Below are 25,920 nucleotides of genomic sequence, written 5' to 3'. Positions count from 1 at the left end.
TTGGTCTTTGAACGTTTGCTTTAACTTTATCAAAATTCTTAAATGGCCAAAACTCTGGATTAAATCGATCACACTTCAAGTTTGGGCACTAAAATTGAACAACAACTGACGTGGAGAGCCTCCGGGCGCGCGCTTGAAATCGAATCTCACACACTTTTTTTTTGGGCTTAAAACAAACTCACACTCAATCTTGAATGCCTTAAAGAAAATTAATCGATACTTGACGTGGAGGGCCTCCGGGCGCGCGAGTTTTCTTTTGTTGACCCTAACTCTTCTTATTGTTTGCATTCTTCGATCGATTTACTTTTGTTGGCGCTTCAAGTTGGAATTGAACATTGTCTCTTAAACATGAGTGCTTGCAAAGTCTAGATTAGCACACATAAGAGTTAGTTGGTAAAAGAACAAGCGTGTTTTTTAGCCCAAGGTCATCCGAGTCTTCTCTCCCCTTGTTGTCTTTCGAGGCCATCTTGGGTGCATAAGATTAGGATCCAAAACCTTGTTTTTTTTTAGGAGGCCTGCTTGGGGATTTCATCACCCCTTGGACGACCTCAACTCCAGCACTCCGGCAGAGTATAAGAATCGGGAGGTGAATCGAAAGACACCTCTCTTGGGATCAAGATTTTGTCATTCAGGCTAAGCCTCAAGGAACTTTATACCCTTGAGAAGTGAAAGAGGAGAAGTGGGTTACCGCTCCTCTCAGCTGTGTGACATCCTTTTGGTCTCATCTACAGATTTGGGCCTCACGTACCTTGCGTATATCGAGGACTCCCTAGCTAAACCAATTGTCAGCCTTGCAAAAAACCATCTAGGATGTTAATGTGTTTGGAGTGACTGATCGAAACATTTGTAGAACATACACACTCCTTGGCACAAGTATCACATTCTGAGAACCACAAACTTCTATCTGGGTGTTCCTATCTATTGCTTGTTTTTATTTTACTTGTTGAATGAATGTTTGTCAAACTTGGTCAATCCTAGCTTAGGGCACACTTAGCGTATTCACTACCTATTTTGGAAGTTGAACAAGTTGAAGAAAAACAATTGAGATTTTTCCCAAAGCCAAGCAAATTCAGGAATTTATGTCGAAACAACCCAAACCCAAACAGAAGTTTCACAAGGTCAAACTCAAGCCATCTCTAGCATACCAAGAACTTTCAGCCAAGAGAAAAGAAATAACACCAAGCCCACGAATTTCCAAACTCCACAAAGCAGAGGAAAAAGCTACCGACGAAGCACTTCAAGAGGCCTGGTTAGAGCGCACCATCAAATTTAGCCAACATCCAGGAATTAATCCTACTTATGCCTTACCAACTAGGCATGATTTCTATGATTAGACACCCTTGTTTCTCCACATCTTCTTGGATAAGCTTCACTCTAGAGTCATCTTTGTAGAAAAGCCAGTCATCTTAGCTTATCCCCTTAAGAATTATTAGCTCATCCATCTCATTTAGAATCATACCATCTAGCTAGTAATCGAAAATCTGCACATCTAAGCTTTCAAAATTGTTGTCACCTTGCTAAAAGTTTGCCATTCCTAAAATCTTCCAAATCCACCAATCTCACCAAGGTTATCCCTTTGACAGAGCTTTGTCTAGGGTAATCTAGCTTTGTCACTTGTTATCCCTCATCACCTTGAGCTACAGGTTGGGATTCACAAGTGGTCAATCTCGTGTTCTTCCTAAAGGATCATCAGTCTATCCTTAAGTTGACACAATCACCACCAAGCTTGCACATAGGAAAGCAGACCTTTTGTGCTTTGACAACATATCTTTGAAGTTAGAATCCCCAACCCGATCCTCCTTAGGTTTTTTCATATAGCTTTGCCTCAACCTAGGAAATCATTTGCATAGAAAAGCCTTCCCCCTTTTGCATCCATCAGCATTATTGCATCTCATCCCTAGGAGCATTTTTCATGCCACCCGTCACTCGCTTAGCCAAGAAGAAAGAAACAATGGAGCCCTATCATTTGGATTGAACAGCCTCACCTCCCTTGAGCACTCAGCCATCCTTTAGCCCAGAGCAAGCTATGCCATCACCTACTGACATTGAAGCTTTCATGAACCAACCAGGAAATGCAGTATTGTTAAACGCCATTATAGACAAAAACAAAGAGACAATCATGGCTAATTTTTGAAGGGACAATGTAGGAACCTTTGACTTTGGAAGACCCCCTCCATTATCAAATCCATCTCACCCATTGTTTGGGCAGCTGCCACCACCCATAGGCTCATATGATCCAAATTATCCTCAATATATTCCAAAAAAAGAGCCTCCAGCCAATCCATATGACCCAACAGACCCAAACATACCATCATCCACCCAAGTTGAAATCTCCATGCCGCAAGCCAACCTAGCCACCACCACTCCATCCTTGGTTCATACCTCTCCGCTCCAAACCCCCTTTACTCAAAACACCTCACCATTCACCACATTCACTATTACTGTTGCTCCCCAACCCAGCCTTCCAAATCCACCCATCTCCCAAATCAGTGCTAGCATCTTTGGCCAACCTCAGCAATATACAACAGGGATGTCACCCATGGGGCCAAGTAATCAACCTTTCATCACCCCCAGCTTGTTCACTGCAACCTAGAACACAATCCCATCATTTCCATTAGGTCTTGGGAGCTCAATACCATTAGCCACAAATCTACAAGCTACTACCCTCACTCCACAAAGCTATCAAAACCCACAAGCTACTGCCAATCTTCTACCAAGCTCCCAAGAGACCCCAGCTCCCACCACCACTCTACCAAGCTTCCAAATCCAGCCACAAAGCTATCAAACCCCATCAGTTCCATTCCCAAGCTTTCAATTCCCACCACCTCTACCACCAACTAATCCATTACCTCCAATTACCAACTACTTTTCAATGCCACTTCTAGGAGGTAATCCACCACCCCAGCCAACAACCAATTATTTGCAGATACCATCCCAAATGGGGGCACAACCCACATACATTGGTCAAACCCCACAAGCCCTCTGATCCTTTCCCCAAGCCTCACAACCATCTTATACCTTACCTCCACAAAGCAATCCATTTATCCCACAGCCAGCTTATCTTCCTCAATCCCAACCTCAAATCTCATATCAACAGCAAGCCTCACAGCACATGCAGCAATATGCGCCACCTCCCCCTCAACAACCCGTCATCCACCATGCAGCTGCCCTAACAATGTACAATCCCTATCAGCAAATCCCTCACAGCCATCCATATTCAGTGGCCATATCTAGCACATACCTACCTCAAGGAACTCCTACATTGGGGGCACCCCAACCATCACCTATTAATTAAGAGTGGGAGCAAATGAAGACAGCTCTGAAAGCCATCCAAGAAGGGAATGATCCAAAGACATTCAAGTTTGAGAATGTGTGTCCTTACCCATTTGACAGAGCCATCACCACGACACCATTTCCCAAACACTTTGAGGTACCTAAATTTGACAAATTCAGAGGAAAAGGAGACCCTGTCACACATATCAAAGAATTTTACATGCATTGCCAAGACGTGGCATACAATGATGTCTTCCTCTTGCGCCTTTTTCCCAAAAGCTTGGCTGGACCAGCTCTTGAATGGTTTTATAGAATCCCCTATGGCACAATTAAAAACTTTGCTAAATTATCTGAGGCATTTGTAGCCCAATATGCCCATCTTGTTGAAACAGAGCTATCAATAGTTGATCTTGTCCACACCAAGAAAAAAGGTGGAGAAAGCCTTGCCGAATACCTGCAAAGATGGTAAACCCTTACCACCCGCATATCCTGCACCTTGCCAGAACGCCATGTGGTGAAAATGTTTATTGATAATGCACATCCCAGCTTGGCTCACCACATGACCATGAATTATTTGCAGACCTATAAGGATATCAAAGAGAAAGGAATGATCCTTGAGCAAGGACTCATCAAAGATGGTGTGGTAAAGATTTACAAAGAGGCCAACCAAAATCAATCACATTCCAATGACAAGTCTAGGTATTGGAACAAAAACAAGCATGTTGCAACAGATGGGGTTACTGACACCAGACATATGAATATCGTTGGTCCTTTTCAAAACTAGTCTAACCCACCATATCAAACAAACAACCAACAAGCTATCAATTACCAACAACGAAATAACCAAAGCTATCAAAACCACAATACAAGACCCAACTTTCAAGGGTCTAACAATCAAGCTAATGCCATCAATGTAGCTGCAGGGCAAAAGCCCAGATTCCAACCTGCACCTAGAAACTATACACCCCTTGGTGAGCCATTGGATGTTATTTTTGAGAAATTGGCTAAGGAAAACCTCATCAAATTTCCTCCTACCCAGCAAATTGATCCAAGCCAATCCAAAGTTGCATGGTACAAGGACAATGACTATTGCAAGTTCCATAGGGTAAACGGTCACACCACCCTCAGATGCATGAAACTGAAAGACTATGTGCAAGACCTCATTGATCGGAAGGAAATCACTGTTGGTGCCCAAACCTCTCCCAATGCAGGCTTACAGATTTATCAAAATGCTTTTCCTCCACACAACAACCAAAATCCTGGAAAAGCACCTATCCAAAACAACACCAATAACCGCCAGCCAAACCAACAGCATGGGAAGAACAATGACCACACTTCATCCTATATAGACTATGGTAGCCTTATAGGTTGTATATCTAAGAAAGAGCCTTCTATCAATGTTATCAATATCCGAGGACCAGACAATGAGTGTGCAGTCACCACTCGAAGAGCATGATTTAACATCGCAAGCCCACCAATTTCATCAACACCATCAGCTCCATCAAAAAGGCGGTACAATATCTTGGAACACCTTGGGAACATGCCAGCCCAAATATCCATTTTAGACCTTCTCCGCACTAGTCCTGTGTACAAAGACATCCTTGATAGTGCTCTCATAGAATCCCATGTCCCTTCTGATATCAATGCTACTGATTTTCGTAATCTTGTTGGACACCTTTCATCCTCATGTGCCCTATCTTTCAAACCCACCGACATACCTGCGGTTGAGCTAGATCACACCCTTCCGCTTCGCATAGCCATCATGGTATCCAATTTTGCCGTGAAAAGAGTAATGATAGATAATGGATCAGCCTTGAACATTTGCACCCTAAAATTTATAAAACAAGCTAGGTATACTGAGGCAGATATGATCAGTGAGGTTATCACCATCAAAGCTTATGACAACTTGGAAAGGACCACAGAAGGGACTATTTTGCTACCAATCAAGGTTGGGCCAGTCATTCAAGAGACAGTTTTCCATGTTGTTGATCTAAACCTACCATTTAACATCCTCCTCGGTCACCCATGGATTCATGCTATGAAGGCCGTTCCATCCACCTACCATCAGTGCATCAAATTTCTGCATCAAGGCACTGAGGTAACCATCCATGCCGATCCAGAACCCTTTGCTTACTGCAATGTGGTTGAAGCTTCATATACAAACCATTGCCCTGGAATAGACATCGACACAGCCATCGCCAGCTCATCCCACACTTGTAATGATGCAGAAACCATCCTTGCCTCCACCCTATCTACTATAAAGATCAACAACAAAGGTTGTGGAGAATATAGTCTATCAGATGCATTTGCTGTCGGAGCAATCCCACTTGATCCACATACCCATGGACGGCCAACATATCACAAAGTTAAGGAGATTCCACCTCCTCGATACAAATAGATTGGCCCAACCACCTTTGTGTCCTCAAAAACCCCTCTTCATGGGGAGCTCACTCCAGATATCAACAATTGGCTACATAAGGATGCACCTCCAAGAAATCAAGCACGCCTTGATCACTTCAGCCAGAAGTATCCCCAACAACATAAGCTCATCACTGAAAAATGGAACTATCAAGGAGGTGGACTAGGACTAGAAGAAAGGGGCATGCAATGTCCCATTGAAGCACATAATTGGGAAATAAAGTCAGGTCTTGGCTTTGGCATACCCACAATTGGGGGCACCAACGAGAACGGTCACGCTTTTTCGAACATCCACCGCGACCTTGTCGAAATTGAAGACATTCTTGAGGAAGTTGAAAAGAGAGCCTACCATGATATCCCAGACCAAATCTTCCTAGGAGACTCTGTTCTTCGAGAACTATCCATCCATCTCATTGACCTACCACTTGCTCATCCACAACTCATAGATTGGGACCAACCAAGTGTCATACATATTGATGAGTTCGCATTAGAGGAAGCGCTTCTAAGATTCATGGGAGCCAAAACTCCTCATAAGAAGACAAAGCCAGATTTTGCCTACATCTACAAGCTAGATCCCAAGGGGTATTTTGGAGGAAATCCCCAACCTAGTTTCGATACACCCAAAACTGGAACTAAGGTAAATTTGGGACTAGCTAAGGAAGCAAAGAGAACCCCTCAGCAAGAAAATCCAGAGCCACAAGCAGAACATGAGGATTTAGTATTGCCTCCTCAAGATAATCGACCAGAGGTGTCTTCTATTCTAATAGAGGATACTAGAGAAGTCAACATTGGTTCTTCAGAGATCCCTAGAATTGTTCACATTGCTGCATCCCTATCACAAGACCAAGCTGACCTCCTCTTTGAGGTTTTACGAGAGAACATTTATCAATTTGCATGGTCATATCAGGACATGCCAGGATTTGATCCAAAGCTTGTAGTTCATCATCTTGCAGTCGATCCAAAGATCAATCCTGTCAGACAAAAGCTTAGAAAAATGCACCCCAAGGTGGCATTACTAGTCAAAGCTGAACTAGAAAGAATGTTAGCTGCTAAGGTTATTCGACCTATCGACTACTCAAAATGGATCTCCAACATGGTCCCTGTCACTAAGCCTTCCGGTGACATCGAAATCTACACTGATTTTAAAAATCTTAATAAAGCTTGTCCAAAGGATGATTTTCCCTTGCCCAACATAGATATGATTGTAGATCTTACAGCTGGACATGAAATTATGTCCCTTATGGATGGATTTTCTGGGTATAATCAGATCAAGATTGCAGAAGAGGACCAGCATAAGACAGTATTCACTACCCCTTGGGGAACCTTTTGCTACACCATGATGCCTTTTGGCCTAAAGAATGCTGGGGCTACCTATCAAAGAGATATGAAAGCCATTTTCCATGATCTTATCCATAGCATTTTGGAAGATTATGTGGACGATATCCTAGTCAAGTCTCACACCTTCATGGATCATCTTGCTGACCTGGAAAAAGTCTTTGATAGGTTGGCCCAATATCATCTCATGCTAAATCCCAAGAAGTGTGTCTTTGGGGTCACATCTGGCAAGCTTCTAGGCTTCATAGTTTCTAAATAGGGTATAGAGATTGACCCCAAAAAGGTCAAGGCTATCTTAAACATGCCTCCTCCCCAGACACTGTGACAGCTTCGCTCTCTTCAAGGAAAACTTCAATCTATCTGGTGCTTCATCTCCCAACTTGCAGATAAGTGTACACCGTTTTCACACTTGCTAAAGAAGAATGAGAACTTCATTTGGGATCTTTTATGTCAATGCAGCTTCAATCAGCTCAAGCAGTACCTCACCAATCCCCCTATCTTGGTTCCACAAGTTCCTGGTCGTCCCTTGATCTTGTATATATTAGCAACACCTACTACTCTAGGGGCACTTCTAGCACAACACGATGACTATAGCAGAGAGAGAGCCATCTACTATATCAGTAGAACCCTAGTTGGTTATGAACTCAATTACACTCCTATGGAAAAAGCTTGTTTGGCAGTTGTTTTCTCAACTCAAAAGCTTTGCCACTACATGCTAAGTCATACCATCCAACTAGTCTCCAAGATTGACCCTCTCAAGTATATGCTCTCTAGAACAGCACTTACAGGCCGTTTGGCCAAATGGGTTATGCTACTAAGTGAGTTTGACATCCAGTATGTGGACAGAAAGGCAATCAAAGGGCAAGCTATAGCAGTCACCTAGCTGATGCACCTCTAGTAGATGCATATCCTTTGCTCACAAAATTTCCAGATGAGCATATCTGCCTAATTGAAGAACAGCCCCCATGGAAGCTTTTTTTTGATGGCTCATACACCTCTCATGGATCAGGGGCAAGAATATTATTAGTTACACCTCAAGGAGATTACATTCCAAAACCCTTCAAGCTACAATTCCCTAGCACCAACAATATAGCAGAATATGAAGCTCTTGTAGCAGGATTAAAGATAGCTGCAGAATGGAATATCACTGAGTTAAAAATCTTTGGCGATTCCCAGCTCATCATCAAACAAGTCTTAAATGAATATCAAACCAAAGATGAAAAGCTATTACCCTACAAAGAGCTAGTTGATCAGCTGACCCAGCATTTTACAAAGCTTCAGTTTACACAAGTACCTCGAATGCAGAATAAGGTAGCAAATGCCATGGCCACTATCGGCTCGCTCTTGGAAATTCCCCAAGAAGCTACACAGTATGAGTTTTTAGTTGAGCAGCTCCTCACACCTGCCTATGCGAATGAGGATTCAAACCGTGTTTGTATCTTGGTTGGTCTCCAATCCCCTTGGTACCATGAAATTCACACTTACCTTAACGATGGTATCATATCCCCTCACCTCACACACACCCAACGCCAGAACCTCATTCGAAAATCATCCCGCTATGTTATCATAGCCAATACCTTATATCGTCAGGGTTATCACGATACTCTCTCTCGATGTTTAGATGAAAATGAGGCTGCGATGCCATTAAAAGAAGTACATTCTGGACTTTGCGGTGCCCACACAAGTGGTATTGTCCTAGCATGACAAATCCTTAGAGCAGGCTACTATTGGCCTACCATTGAAGAAGACTCTTGTGACTTTGTCAGAAAGTGTCTCCCATGTCAGCAGCATGCAAATCTTGTGCACGCTCCAGCACAGGATCTACAGCCTATTGCACCACCTTGGCCTTTTGCTTGTTGGGGCCTTGATCTAGTTGGAACTATCACACCTCTCTCATCTGATGGACATAAATGGATAATAACAGCTACAGACTATTTCACTAAGTGGGTGGAAGCAGTCCCCCTAGTCTCAGCTACAGGAGTTCAAGTCTCCAAGTTCATCTTGTACCACATTGTTTGCCGCTTCGGCATCCCATCCACCATCTTCACTGACCACGGAGGTAACTTTGAAAATCTCAATATGGAAGAATTATGCACTTCCCTCCGCATCCATCACCACTTTTCTAGTCCATATTTCCCACAAGGTAATGGCCAGGCAGAGGCAACTAATAAAACCCTCCTCAAAATCCTAAAGAAAGTTGTCAATGATTCCAACCGTGATTGGCACCTTCAAATAAATCCAGCTCTATGGGACTATCGAAGTTCCTTCTGTACATCCACAGGCACAACTCCATACTCCCTAGTCTATGGTGCCAAAGTGGTATTACCTATAGAAGTTGAACTTCCCTCACTACGCATATCTTTGTGAGGGCAAATCTCAGATGAAGAATACAGAGTAGCTCGACTCACCCAGCTAGATCTCTTAGACGAGAAGAGACAACAAGCCTATGACCATCTCATAGTCTATCAAACTCATCTCAAAAGGAATTTCAACAAGAAGGTGCTCCCACGACACTTTCAGCCAGGTGACATGGTCCTCAAAGAAAATATGAAAGTCCAAGCAGACCAAGAAAAGAAAGGCAAGTTTGAACCTACATGGCTTGGTCCCTATGTGGTTACTGCCTCCTTTGGCTCCGGAGCCTATCAATTATCTACACCAGAAGGAGAACTCTTGAATGATCCCACTAACATAATTCATCTCAAGAAGTTCTATGCTTGAAGATCCTTGGTATACCTAGCTTTTGAAAAATACAAAAAAAAAATAGTAAAGAGAAATCAGCGTCCAATGGTGAAAACTTGGCAATTCAAGTGCCTTGGATAGGTACCTTGGTGAAAACCTGGTAATTCAGGCACCTTGTGTGCTAAAGACTAATCCATTATCTATCACTATCCTATCCCTCATCCATCCACCCACCATCCCATAAAACACCTGCTTGTTCCCTTGGTGTTCCAATCAAATATCCAAAATCTAATGGAGCTTGTCAATACCTCCTGTACAGCTTGTAAATCTTGTACCAAAGCTTGTATTATACCTTGTAAATCTTGTACCATACCTTGTATATATCCAAATCTTGTCCAAAGCTTGTACCATATTCTAGCTTGTAAATAATCTTGTATCCTAGCCTGTATCCTATCACATGCACACACAGAATCCCATTTTCCTTAAGCTTTTCATAAACCATCTACCTATCCACCTATCAACTATTATAGACATCCCATCTTTCACAAACATTTCCATCTCACAAAAAAAACAAAGCATGAACAAACTTGTACATTTGTAACATATCTTGGTCTGTCAGCTTGTATATCCTCTTTAGCTTAGTATCATTGTATCTATCTAGCGTTCGTGTCAGTTTTTCCTTGATCAACATCTTGCACACATCGTACACCTTGGTTAGCTATTCCAATGCATCCTTTAGCTAGATCTCATGTCACCAAAGTGTTATCCTTCTTAGTTCAGCTTGCCAGATGCATCACTCATCCAGATCCATTAGCTTAGGTGCTCTCTAATAGATCCTTGCAGGATATAGCTTTTCTCATGTCTAATCTTGGTCCTTTAGTACCTCGTCCTACCCATCTCATTGGCAAATAGTTCTCTTTTGAATTTTTGCTTTCTTTTGGTTTGGGATCTTCCCTTTTGGGTCTTGAAATATCTTTTCCAAGCAATCTCCTTGTTCCCTCCTCAAGGTTGCCATGATCTTCCATATCATGGTATGTTGCGAGTGGGGCAATTAGAGCATAAGGTCTTGATCAGGTCTTTTGCTTGTTTTCTTTTTCTGCTTGTGGGTTACCTAGTGTCGTTTCCACGCTGCTTCCTCTGGGATTCATGTGTGATACTGGGGCAATCCTTGCGTGTTTGTTTCGAGTCAGTTCGTCAGTCCTCTGGATGGTTGGTGAAAAGGCTATGATGTTCTTGGTAACCTTGGCAATTAACCAACAGTCCTATAGCAAATCTAGTGCTCAACTACATGGTGGTACTTCTCTTTGAAGTATCCCCCCGCTCAAAAAGCTTCAATGGATTCCCTTCATCTCCACTATCCCCCATCCATATCCTACATCTGTCGCTCCTATCCCAGCTTATGCATCAGTATCTCTTTGAATCACTCCTCACGCTTAGCTTTAAGGATCCAAAATCCTAGTCTTAGGGATCCACCAATCAAATCAATCCACCAAGCCTCATCTTTCGAGATCCACAATCCTAGTCCTAGGGATTCTCGAAACCCATCTTCCGCCAATTTGACTCTTTGAAATCTTGTTGCATCATCTTTATCATTCTATCATCCATCTCCCTACCATGGATTCCTTTAATAGCGATCTGCTCCTCCTCCCCCCCCCCCCCAAATCCTGGAAAGTCTTAAGCTTGCTTTACTATTGTGCCTCTGATTTCCCTTTATCATTCTCCTGTAGTGAGAGTTTGAGCTAATTCAGCCCCTTCTCTTCGCCAACCTGCGTCTCAGCTCGTCTCAATTTCTTGTACTTTTCAAGAATTCGTCGAGCCTCATTTCTCTCCCCGTCGCCTTCTTGAGGGGGCATCATCTAAGTCTAGTCTCTCCTCTTCTTATCCGAGACTGGGGCAACCTTGTTGCTAAAACATCTTCCTCGTGTCGTCTTCATTCAAACTTCTTTGAAATAGTGTTGTCTTAACACTATGTCAAAGAGGGGAAAAATGTAAACACCTAAATTTGATTACACTATTTTAGTAATCCTATTTAGTTATCTAAAAAGGCATTATTAATTAAATTTCTATTTAATTAATCCTTTATCATCCCCTAGTTGATTAGTTTAATTAATCATCTATAGTCCTAATTGATAAATCAAATAATCTATTATTTATCAATTAAATCCTTTTCTCCTATCTAATTCCAAAAATCCCCATTTATTAAATAAATCTATTTGATAAATGAAATCCTCAAATTCAAAAACCCCTAACCTATCTCTAATCCTCCATTTAGCCTAATCCACCCCATCCACCCATACTAACCAAGCTTAGCCACTAACTCACCCACCCTCATTAATTCCATCCACTTGCACATTTCTAACATCCCTAATCTAATCCTAAACCCAAGCCTAATCCACCCCCTAATGTTGTCACATTCCTTAAACAAGTTTAAGACTTTCCTAATCCAAACCAAAGTCTCCCCTCAAAAAACCCAACCACTAAGTCATGAGTGCTCTTACAAAACATAAAAGACTCTTACAAGCCCACTCATGACTCTTACATCCATCTTACACACTCTTCCCTCTTCCACACTCATTCCTCTTACATCCCTCTTACATACTCAACCCCACTCATCATGCCTTTAACCAACCCTTTACCCTACCCTCTCACACTCATCCTCCTTATGACAAGTTTCACCTTCCCATTGGTGCTAAACAAGCACAATCCATGTGCTCTCCTTTGAGTGCATCCTAGCCCTCCTTAAGCCTTCATCCATCCTTGCATCTAAGCCCTCCATCCCTCTACCCCTTAGCCTATAAATTGAATCCCATCCCAAGCCATTTCATCAACAATCTTTGAGCTAAAGTTACCATGCTATTTTGAGAACCAAAGCCATCAACCATACCCTTATAATGCCAAATTGAGAGCTCACAAAGCTACCAATTTGCCATTACCCATCTCCATTGAAGCAGCTTTTGAGAATCTTGAGCATACATCCACAGCAAAAGGACACATCTACAAAATCAAGAAAGCATGGAGTGCTTTTTCTTGTGAGGTTTGCACTTCTTGTTTTCTTCCTTTGTCTAAGCATATATGTGAATTTAGTTTTTGGTTTGTGAATGTTTACTTTATTTGTTAATGTTCTTTGCATACTGATTCTGGTTCTACACCCCTGACCTTAAATGTGATTGCCTTTTGGGCCCCTGTCAAGCGTGCCAATGATCTATCATCCTTAGGAATGTTGCTCTCCTCTATAGTGTTACCCTCATCTGAATCAGAGTGTTGATCCTCCCCTTCTGACTCTGACTCTTCTGCTAAAAAATACTCCATTTGATTTGCCTTAGCCTTGAGAGAACATTTATGAGATAAGTCCCAAGGCTCTCTACAATGGAAGCATAGCTTCTTCTTTCAAAGTTCATTCAAGGTTTCATTGTCTAGTCCTTTTGATCCTTCTTTGGGTTTGCTATACTCTTTCTGAAATGATTTTTTGTCTTTGTCCTTGCAGTAGGAAGAATCTGTTGAAGGGTTTTTTCCTTTGTATACCGAAGGGGCTAAATCTTGTGCCTTTTTAGTTGCTTCAGCTAACGTGAGTGGATCATGTCCCTTCACCCAACCTCGTAATGGATCAGCAAGACCATCACAAAATAACACCACCAATCTCCTAGGAGAGATATCAATAACAAGTACAGACAAGCGCTGAAACTCGACAATGTAAGCATCCACAGAACCTGAATGTTTTAACTGTGCTAGCTCCTTGAAATGTAACTCGGGATCCTTAGTGTCAAATCTCCCAATCAATGTTTCGGTGAATTCCTCATAGGATGTAATCTGATTATGCCCCAAAGTCACCATGCCATGATTCCACCATTCATGTGCAACGCCATCCAAGTGCATTGCCGCATACTTGATAGCCTCCTCCTCAGGCATAGGATTTAGCTGCAAGTATGTATCTACCTTCTGCACCCAAGCTTGTGCAATCATCTTCCCTGAAGCATCATAATAAGGTAAAGAAAGTTTTCCAACTTTCTTCCTCAACTCAAAGTTTTGATTCCTCCCTCCTGCTTTAGGCATGTGTCTCATCCTCAAGTCCATATAATCTCTAAGAGAAATATCCGCCTGAAACTCTGGTCCACTAGCCTCCTAGTCCCTCCTGAACTGATCCTGTAACTCAGTAATTTGCGGTTCATTTACTGGATGAACCGAATCTCTGGGTGGAAAAGTGGGTAGAAGAGGTCTCGACCTCGCAGTCCGTGTTGGGCGTGCAATGTGTCTAAAGTTATCAGCCTCATTCCCATTGTTTCCGTGTCCATTATTACCATTAATGTTATTCTCAGGACCATTGTTGTTGCCTTGGCCTTCATGGTTATTGTCTCCCCCGTTGTTATTGTTTCCCTCATTGTTATTGTTTCTGTTGTTGGCATCACCTAGATTAATATTGACACCCATCTGTCTAGCCATGAGCTGCAACATCATGTCCATTCGCCTATTCTGCTCCTGCTGCATACGCTGCCCCTGCTCTAATGGATCCAGTAATTGTCGGAACAATACCTCCCCCTAATCTGGACCAGCATTTCTTCCTCCGCCTAATCCTATATTCCGGTCATCTCGATCACCCATATTATTGTCCTGATCACAGAATATCTCCTCTGTGTCTGTATGGTTGAATTCAATGTCCCCCTGCACGGATGTACTAGACTATTTGCTTTGCAAGTCTGAAATCCTATTTTGTCTTGCTCTGGTATCGTGGAAATTATAAGACCCCTGTCGCATGCTCAAACATAAATGCTTAGCCTGTGTTTTTTACTTACTTTTTCCCTCTATCTAGCTGTTCCAAATTCCCTATAAGACCTCCACAGGATGGCAGGACTTATAGCTCTGATACCACTGCAATGGACACCCCTGGATGTCTCATAAAACTAAACCAATTTGCTAAAATGAATTTTGTCAAACAGTTTGCATGCAACCTCTTAAAACCCCTTATAACTCTGGAAATCAAACGTTTATTTGTTTTTTGTGTTTCGTGCATGGAATTGGTATCATACAACATAAACAAGAAAGAAACTACAACAATATGCAAAGTGGAAATGAACTGCTGCTAATAAAATGTTATTTTCAGAATTCATAAAACCAAATACATGGTAGATTTATCAACTCACTAATTACTTCAGCAATATTGTCATAATACTCCAGCCCATGCTTACGAACTTGCTGCTACAATACTTTGTCCTCCAATCAGTCCACTACCTTCATAATACCATTCCCTCCAAGCGGCATAAGCGTCGGACAAGTAATGAAGAAGATATGAGCAAAATATCAAATTTGCCTATAGCCAAAAATGCAACTAAACTGCCTAATACTAAAGCCAATAAGAAAGAATTCCAAAGGCCAAACCCCAAGGGAATGACATCTAGAATGTTACAAGAGAGGATAGACATCCTCAAATGCCAAGAACGGAGCTGCAACTCACACACCAATTTCTTCTCATATTCAACCTGTCTAATGAAGCTACAAATGCTTCCTTTTATTCTATTCCCACGGGTCCGCTCAACTCATATGGGCAATGTGGGATAAAGGTGTGTAATATAAAACATATACTAAAATACCCCTTATGTCTCCCTTGGGTACACATCACCATAAAATAAATATTAAAGTAACACTTTAATATTTTACAATTAAATTAGACGTTACTTTAATAAAACTTCAGGCATTAAAATGTATTAGCAATCAGACTCCGAATAATGCGAGTGATAGCTCATCGAAAAGCTCTCACCGAGGAGTATGGAATCCAATCACCAAAATTGACCTGCACTGTGTCCTACCGACTTACTAAAAATAGTAAGTATGCCTAAAATTGAGTAAATCAACTTCGTTTTGGCCCAAACTAGAAATGACTAGGCCAAAACACTCCAAGATCCCATTAAACCCTTTGTTAGCCCTTGGGACCATGTAGAACAAGGCTAACACACACACACTTGGTCAACTGCTAAAATGGGGACATTACATCATCACCAAAGCTCTTAATGGATTTAACTTCTAATATCCTTGACATGTAACACATTTTCTAGAGCTTGTGAAAATGCACCCAATGGATCATCCAATAGAGAAATAAATGGATGTTTCTTAGACTCATCATGGTCTTTCACTTACATCATACACATTATGAGTTTCCATTTGAACTGTAACTGATAATACTAAAAAAACTAGATTCAAGCTTCACAAAATACATTAAAATCATGATTTAGGGCTTCTGCAACTTTTTGCTTCTCAAGCTTCACTTCACACTTCAATTCACTGTCAAATCACTCTTCAATTTTCTCAATACACTTTGCATGAACAAATGGTACATACAGTCTTGCTTGTGATCCTTAAATCATTTCAAATTGAACTACACATTAAATGTGTATCTACCACATATTCAAATATTGTCTTTTTTTACCAGTAAGATTGATTTCTCAATTCCTTCTCATTGTGATCATATCAAGACTTTCACATTAGACCATAACCTTCTCTCTATGTCCTTAACCTCTTGTCAACTACACAACTACCAACTCTCTCACTAACATCAATTCTAGCCAATTGATGCACTACCACAACTAAAACTACTTAATTCAATTAGGATGAATCACAAACAATCTGTGACATCATTGTCTTGTCAGGTGCATCAAAAATTTGTTTCTCCAAAACTATATAAGATATTTTTGGATCTTTAGCTATCACAAATACTTCCTTTAATTTATTAGCATGTTCCTTTATTGCTTCCATCTAAATTTTGTCACTTCCATTATCATTCCTTATATCATTTATGTTCTTGTTCCTTATATTATTCAGATTCCTATTAAAGTTCCTTTTGTCCATTTAGCAATAGCTCACTGTGTGTCTGAAGTTATTACATAACATAGAGGTGCATTTCTTCTCTGATTAGTTTTGTTTTGATTCTCAGGTGTTCTAAACTTCATTACAATGTGTCCAAGATTATTACACTTGTAACACACAAACTGTTTCTTCTCTCCATTAGATGTCTCTCCATCATTGGATTTATTTTTTGATCTTCCTCTTTCATTACCTAGAGGGTTAGTATTCCTAGACATTCTATGATTTGCATTATTACAATCAAACTTAGGTTTCTTACATTCTATTGCTTTATATCCATAACCATGACAGTTATAAAAGTAGAAGTAAGTAGTGGATTTAAAAGACTTACCTCTATAGTCTCTTTTCATGTGTCCAACCTCATTACATATGAAGCATCTACCTCTAAAATCACATCTTACTTCCTTGGGTGGTTCATCTAGCTTAGGTTTATTATCTTTCTTTGTTTTCTTAAGTTAATCAAGATCAGCTGACAAATCAATTAACTCAACTTCCTTTGATACTTAAGTATATGTGCTTTATTCTACCTTACTCAAATCAGATTCCTTAGGGGACTCAATAATTGGATTTGGTTATCTATTGATTTCAACTTTCTTGGCTAATTTCTCTCCAATCCGATATACAAGTCATGTCTTGTCCTAAGAAGGTCTCTAATAAAATATTTGTCAATCTATCTTTTCACTACTAGAATAAAGTTTTTCTAATTGTTTCTTAGCTTGTGTCAATTCTCCTTTCACAATAATTTTGTACTTTTCTAAGTTAGAATGTTCAATCTTGATATTATCTAGTTTAGATGTAGCTTAACTTAACTAGGACCTAAGATCTACATTCTCATTTTTCAATTCTGGTTCATTCTTGAGACCATTTTTCTTAAGACTCAACTTAAGTTCAATGATTTTCAGTTCATGTTTCAAGATCTCATTTTCCTTCTGAAGGTCTCCTACTTCATCATTATCACTAATCTACACAATTGATTCCTTTACATATTCCAAATCATCAATCTTGTGTTTTAGTTTACCGATGAACGCTTTCGCATCTTCATACCTATCTTTTAGGTTATCTCTTTCTTTACTAAGAAGGTCAATCTGCTCATGTGTTTCTTCAAGTTTTTTGTTGAACTATTCCATATCTTCAATTATATTACTTAAGTTTTTAAACTTCTTCAAAGTAACTATGCTCTTATACCAATTGTTAGAAATACATAATATTGATGGGGGAGGAAGGGTGAATCAGTATTCTATAAACTTTTTCCCACAATGGAATATTGTTAATTACTTTATAACTTGCACATGAAAGTAAACAACCAATGTTGAATAGTAAATATAACCATGTACATAGATAACTCATAACACCATTATTCTAGGGAAATCACAACCAAGGGAAAATGCTAGTGGGGATTATACCCACTAGATTATTCACTAAGCATTAGGATCTTGTTAAGGATATTGACCCTGCTAGGAGTCTATGAATTACATATAATGTCTCAAGTCCCTATTAGGAGACTAGGCCTTTTTAGAAGCCTCAATACTATTAGGATTTTCTTCAACCCTGTTAGGATTTGGTACATCAAATACAATGTATGCAAGAAGAACCCATTACCTGAACATGCAATTATACAAATTAGTTTTTCACAAGAATTGATGTGCATACAATACTTGATGTCTATTTTACTTTGCACTTGTTCTAATCATACATCATAATTTGCATCACATAAGGCTCCAAAATCTTTCAACCTCTCTATACAATAGTTTGCATCACATAAAACTTTCTCGTCTATCATAGATAGCACATTTATCTTCGCAAGATAATATCTTTACTTATACCTTACATAATTACAAAACTCTGCTTAGTTTCTCTTCATGTGTTCACACACTTGACATAATATAAATATCTTATGGATTAATATCCACATAATCAGCTCATCATAACTTAGTAATTATTTTATAAGCAAAATAATTCCTAAGGTTGTACAATAAAATTCTCTACTATGCTATGTTCTGCATTGTTAAATATCTATACTAGTATTTTAACCATATCTCACAATGTACTATTCATACACATTTTCACATTGGTACATGCCATCATGATATTGTGATGAAGCTTTCCTCAACTACACATGAGCTAACTCACAATGATTCATTCGTACACTTAACATTTTTTCACTATATGAGTCATTCATACACTTAACATTTTTTCACTATGTTGCTACAAACTATCTAACACAGACAATTTTCTAACACTAAATGCATAAATAAAATGTTGAATGTATGCTTCCATAAATATGACAACCATCAAGTCATCTATCTAAACATATTTTCAATAGATTCTACAAACTAGTCCTTCAAGGGTTAGATTGCTACTAGGAGTACACCTCATTTCTTTTATAGCAAAGACTCTAATAACACAGATAGGGAGCAAGGTTCTCAACACTTTGTTGATCATAGTTTCATCTTTAATCTGTTCATAAGATCCCCAAATAGAATTAACCATATGTTTTATCCTTGCACAATACTAGACTATAGTCTCACCCTCTTGCATTTTCATTTCATCAAATTTTCCTCTAAGGATTTCAGCTTTGGCTCTCAACACATTCTTGTCTCCTCTATAGATTAGGGAATCCCACACCTTATTAGTAGTATTACATCCTTTTATGTCATAAAACTCTAAGTAGCTTAGGGAAGATGCAATCTCCAACATTTCCTAATTGTGTTCTTTCTTTTGTTTCAATTGATCAGTAGTTGGGGCTCCAGCTGGATCAACATGCTCAATGGTGATAGTTAACTATGCATAATCTCCAAGACCTCCTAGATGTAGCTTCATCAAAAATTTCCATGTAGGAAATTTTTCCTTGTTTAGCTTGGGCACCTCCTTTTTATACATCTTGATCTTTAGCTTTAAGTACCATCAAACATTCTCTTCATAAGCACTTGGTGCTCTGCTACTAATTGTTGGAATACTTTAGAATAACTTAGAGGGGAGGTGAATTAGTTATTCAAGGTCCAAATGTATAAAACAAAACTTTTTAGTATTGCAACTTATCCTTATGCAAGCCTTGACCATTCAATATCTTAAACATATGCATATTGTTTTCCTATGTCAAAATAACTTTGGAGAAATGTAAACATGCAAAACAACAAAATCAATCACATATTTTGACACAAAGATTTTATGTGGAAACCCAATTTGGAAAAAAATCACAATAATATGCTACTAATTATTCACTCTTCTAAAGTGAGCTCCGTGAGGAGCCAACTCTATAAAATGTTACAATATACACTATTAAATGTGACTTGGTTAAAGGATTTCAATTACCCTATTAGGAGTGAGCCTTGTTATAGGACTTTAGAACATTCCATTAGAATGTCACCCTATTAAAAGATTTACTAAATATTTTTAGGTCAACCTTAACCTAAAGGATTTATCTAGACTGATCAATTGTTAAAGAGTAACAATAGGACTTGATCTGACAACAATTACAACTCATTTGCAGATTACAGATCCCACATTTTGTCCTCCATTATGCTTGGCTTTCATCATCTTCATCTTTGATAGCTTGTTCACCATTCAAGCATTCATCCTCTTAAGCCTTCTTTCTTTGCATTCCAATTGCAGACTCTTCTATTCGAACACCATATGAAGCAACACCCTAGACTTATTTTCTTCCTTTGGTTCTTGCACATGACAATTGTTGCTTCTAGCCTGCTACCTTTATAAATAGAGAGTTTAGATTTATTTTTTCTTAACCACAATCACCATTCTAGGGTTAGGTAAGATTCAATGAATCTATCTACTTTTCCATTTTATCCCTTCTTGAAACTCCCTCTACAATCCTCTTTGAATTCGCCTCAAAATTGGTCATCTTGATTTTTTTTCCATGAGCTCATCATAGAAATCTTCCACATGCTTCACCAAATTCAAGAAATCAAATTTTCCAACTTAGATTCATAAAATCTTTGATCTAACACATTTTACTAGTACTCGACAATAACACTATGTTTTCTTGGCAAACACTATGTTCTAATGCTCGGCCAACACTAGGTTGCTCAGTATCCACTAGCTCTTCTTTGGTGCTAGGAATATGCTAACTATCTTCACTTGGAACCAACTAGATTTCTCTTTCTTGGCTCATACTAACTTTCTTCACTCGACACATATTGAACTTTTTTGCTCAACTTTAACTATTTTCTGCTTGGCCTGCACTAACTTTTCTCTATGTGCATTATTTTCTTGGTTAGACTTGGTCGACACTTTTCTTTACTTAGACTCCTTCTATTCTTTTCTTAGATATCATTTCTTTATAGCATTAAGTAGATAAATAATACACTATATCATCAATATCTTTCTTGGTCTTAGTGCTCCTTTTATACACTAAATAACTCAACCTTTCTCTCGATTCTCTTATTATCCTTTCTTTTCAAATCCTCTTCATTAATCAAACAAATGGTAGCATTCAAACCAAAGTAATAAATTGTATCACCAACAAGCAGTAGGTTTGACATCAGTGACAAAATAATGATAGTTTCATCAATCTTCTTCACTTCAACAATCTCATTTCAACAAACCCTACCAGAAAGCCCATACTTAAGCAATCCCATGACCTTCACAGAATTGTAAGAGTTTAATAAAGGCCTACATTTGTAGATGTACCTTTTTATTTTTGACACACCACACAAAATTCAATATATTGTGTGATACCCCTATTCATTTTAGGCCAAAAATAGAATATCATGATTAACTCTTGAGTCTTGTTGACTCCAAAATTACCACTAAGTACCCCATTGTGTTTTTTTTAAATCAAATTCTCCCTCACTGATCCCCTAGGAATACATAGTTGACTCCCTTTAAACAATAAATCATTTTACAAATTGTAACGATAAAATTTTCCATGGAAATTATTCTTATACTCCTTACATACCTTATAGATATCTACAAAATCTTCATCATCAGCATATAGGTCCTTGAAGCTATCTTGCCAATGCTTTGTAACTAAACCTCTTGTACTATGAGGAGTCTTTTTCTCAATACATTGGCTACTTTGTTCTACTCTCCTTTCTTATGCTTAATGTTAAAAGTGTAGGCTTGTAGGCATTCCACCCACTTCATATGTTTTCTTCTAAGCTTATCTTGGGAGTTAGGAAAGTTGAGGGCTTGATTATCTGAATATACTACAAACTCCTTTGAAAGAAAATAATATATCTACTTTCTTAAAGTTTGGACTAGAGCATATAACTCTAACTCATAGGAAGAGTACTTCCTCTTTGCATCATTAAGCTTCCCACTATGAAAATCCATTGGTCTCCCTTCCTGGCTTGGGACTACCCCAATAGCCACATTTCTAGCATCACACTCCACTGTGAAGAGTTTTTCAAAACTATGCAAAACGAGAATGGGTTGAGTAGAAATCCTCTTCTTGTGTGTTTCAAACCCATTGTTTCATTGAGGAGTCCAATTAAACTTTGTTTTCATTCTACCCTTAATAGTGTCTAACATAGGAGCACAAATAGTACTAAAATATTTAATACACTTCTTGTAGTATTGGGCCAAGCCATGAAAACTTGTCACCTCTACTGCAACTTTGGGAGTAGGCCAGTTTAGGATGGCATCCACTTTATCTTGATCCATTTTGAGGTTCCCTTGAGATAAAATAAATCCAAGGTACACTAGCTTCTGCTTCATGACTTCACACTTCTCCAAATTTATCATTGGCTTTCCCTCATGCAATTTCTTGAAAACAAGTTGTAAATGTTTAACATGCTCCTCCTTGGTTTTACTGAAAATCAATATGTCATCTAAATAGACAACAAAAAACTTACCAATTTAGTCTTTCAATACCTCATTCATAAGCCTCGTGAAAGTTGAGGGACAATTTGATAATCCAAATGGCATTACAAATCATTCATATAAACTTGCTATGGTCTTGAAGGTTGTTTTCCAGTCATCCCCTTCTCTTATTTTAACTTGGTGATAGCCACTTTTGAGATCTATCTTGGTAAAGTACCTTGCTTCCCCTAAACAATCCATTAGGTCTTCAATCCTAGGTATTGGGAACCTATACCTAATGGTGATCCTATTGATGGATCTTGAATCAATATAAAGTCTCCAAGTTCCCCCCATTTTGGGTGCTAAAATAGTAGGTATAGCACAAGGGCTTATAGTTTTCCTAATTAAGCCTTGGTCTAAGAGTTCTTGGATTTGCTAGGCAATTTCCTCATTTTGTTGAGGGGTCATTTTATAGGAAGCTTTTTTGGGAAGGGTCACTCCTCGAATAAATTCAATTTTATGGCTAATAGATCTCTTTGGAAGTAGGGTAGCAAGTTTCCCATCACTCACAATGTCCTTGTACTTATCAAGCATTTCTTGTACTTCTTTAGGTAGCTTTGTCTTATTTTCTATCTTGTCAGAAACTTCTTATTTAGGTTTCAACAATAAGGAAAATCCTACTCCTCCTTCCTTGAAGATCTTTAAGAACTCCTTTTCACTCACCATAAGCACATTAGAGTTTGAATATTTCTCTTCTCCCTCTTCTATTAGGGATTGAATATTGAATACCACACCATCTTTCTTGAAGGACTCTGCATTTTTTGCTCCATCATGCATTGCTTGTCTATCAAACTATCATGGCCTTATTAGTAGAAGGTGACATGCATCCATAGCTAGAATACCACATAATACCTTTCCCTTGTACCTTCCTATTAAAAATTACACTCATGCTTGTTCACCTATAAGAACATGTTGCCCCTTTTTTAACCATGTAACTTTATAGGGACTATTATGTGGAATTGTTCTCATATTCAGCTTGCTAACCACCTCCTCTAATACAATATTATCTACAAAACTTGAGTCTATGATGAGTTTACCCAATTTTCCCATCAACTTGCACTTAACCCTAAATAGTGCTCTCCTTTAGCTTGGTTCTTCTTTTATGGGTTCTTTAATCAATGTCCTCCTTATCATTAAATTTTTCCCTTCTTCCAATTCTAAGGGCACTTCAAAAAGTTTTTTGTTGTTACTAGACTCTTTTTGTACATAATTGGCCCTTTGTACACCCCCTTTGGAAGTAGAACCTTTCTTAGGGCACCTATATGTAGGGTGACCCATCTAGTTGCAATGGCAGCACTTCATAGTTGCAAATTAGGATCCTCTACCTTGGCTATTTCTTCTTCTTCTTCCACTACTACTAGAGCTTCTTTCCCTTCTAAAACTTCCTCTATTTTAGTTCCCTTCTCGGTGTTTAGTTCACTTGGTTTACCCTTAGGTCTTGAATTTGAACCTCTACCACCATAACCTCTTTGACTGCTACCATCCCTACTTCTATCATTACCTCTAAAGTCAATGTCTGATTTATTCCTATTCTTATCTTCTACTTTTAATGACAATTGGAAACACTTATGGACTATTGTAGGTCTCCATAGATTGATTTCTTCTTGTAAGTTCCACTTCAACCCACTTAGATACCTAGCCACCTTAAGAGTTTCTTCTTCTTGAGTCCCTGATCTCAAACTTCTAGAATTATTCAGTATAAGTTGCCACATCCATATCTTTTTGTTTCAAGCTTTTCCTTTTCATGTGTAATTTAATTTCATAATCTTTAGGTTGGTATTTCTCCTTTACTTTAGCCACCATGGCTTACCAATTTGTAGTGGGTTTCTTTCCCATCTTCTCCCTCTATTCTTGGAGGTACATCCACCATGTTAGTGTTCATCCTCTTAGCCTAGATGTGGCTACCTTAACCTTTTCTACTTTAGTAACACCTTCACAGTCAAAGGTTTTTTCCATTCCCTCAATCCATTTCATCACAAGTTCAGTGTCCATCTTTCCACAAAAAAAAGGGATTCCTTTTAGGGCTTTCCCACTAAATACCTTGATGAATTTTAGGAATGGTTCCTCAGTCAATGGAGGTTCTGGTTCAAGAATGATGTCTTGCTCATCAACCTTTCCTTTACCTCTATCACTAGTTTCTCCATCTTGATCTTTCTTCTTAACTATCTCAGCAACTTCCTCCAATTTTGTTTTCATCTCCTCTAGTGCTTCCTCTAGGAGCCTATTCCTCTCATTTTTCTCCTCCACCTCCTTGCCAAGTTCTACATTTGTCACCATATTATCCTTCCCTACTAACTCTTTAGTATATAAATAAATGTAACTAGCCCCAAATATTTCATGGCTCTGATACCAATCTGGTGTAAATTGGATTGTTTCAAGCCCTTTCCTTCACTAAGGACTCACTTAGGCTTATATTATAGCCTACTAGGGTTCCCCTTTATCCCCCTAACCTCAAGACAATAGATACCTTATCCTCCAAACTTCATTATCTACCTACAACAATGTTTTAACAACTTGCATCCATCATGAAGGCATTCCAACTTATTATCCAAGCTCACAATCTCATCAAGAAAGGTCATTCTACCTTCAACTTGTGGTGAGGAATTCAATCTGAGGCATTTTAGACTTTCCTTATCCTCGTGGTCTCAAAATCCATAGATTTCACTATTGATTCCTCCAAATTTGTCAAAACTATCCTAATTTGGCCTAGTTGAATTAGGCCTCCAAACTTGGTTTTTGGAGTATAACTCCATATTTCCCTTCACAAGGTTGAAACCTAGTTACCAATTTGGATACTCTTTTGTAAGTAATTCAATATTTTTAGATCTTTGGTTCTCAACTTGTCTGTCTATCACTTTGCTATATTTATGCCTACAAGTAAGGGTTCCAAGAATTTCCTAACAACACCTACTAGGGTCTAATAAAATTCCTAACAAATCTAGTCTTGAAAAATTATCCTCTCACACATAGCTTCCTCGTACATTCCTCCTCCTTCTAAAACTCTTGTATTGAACTTTCTATCACATTCAATCTATCAAAACCAACTTGTTAGCATTGTGATTCCCTAGCCATGTATCAAAAGCTTGCCCAAGGCATCACTTGAAAAATGGAAACCAAGCATGTCCAGAATCCTCATTTTCTATGTACATTATACAAGGAATCACTTACACATCCCTCAAGGTTATGATGATTCCACAAAGAGGGTTGATGGGGGAGCCATTTTTCACAAGACTATCAAATAGAAACAACAAAATGGCGAAAACCAAAAGATTTTTAAACTATAACCAAATGAACTCCTATCAACTTGAAATATAAAACAAAATGCATGGTTTAGCATGAACTGCAAGGATTAAGAACAAATATAATTCCTTCAATCCATTAAATTTCTCATGTAATCAAAATCACCAAAACTATCAATTTCGGAGTAGTATTTTCGTGGCTCTTAGCTTCAAAATTCACTTGCTACAACAACCAACCCTTGTAATGGGTCTCCTTTTTGGTTTTATAGGTTTTCAAAAAGGTTTCATATAGTTATCTTAACTATCA

This window comes from Cupressus sempervirens, chromosome 2, assembly GCF_028749045.1.
Source record: "Cupressus sempervirens isolate cs-2001-9-10 chromosome 2, ASM2874904v1, whole genome shotgun sequence".
NCBI lineage: Eukaryota > Viridiplantae > Streptophyta > Pinopsida > Cupressales > Cupressaceae > Cupressus > Cupressus sempervirens.
Note: the sequence above shows the minus strand (reverse complement) of the source record.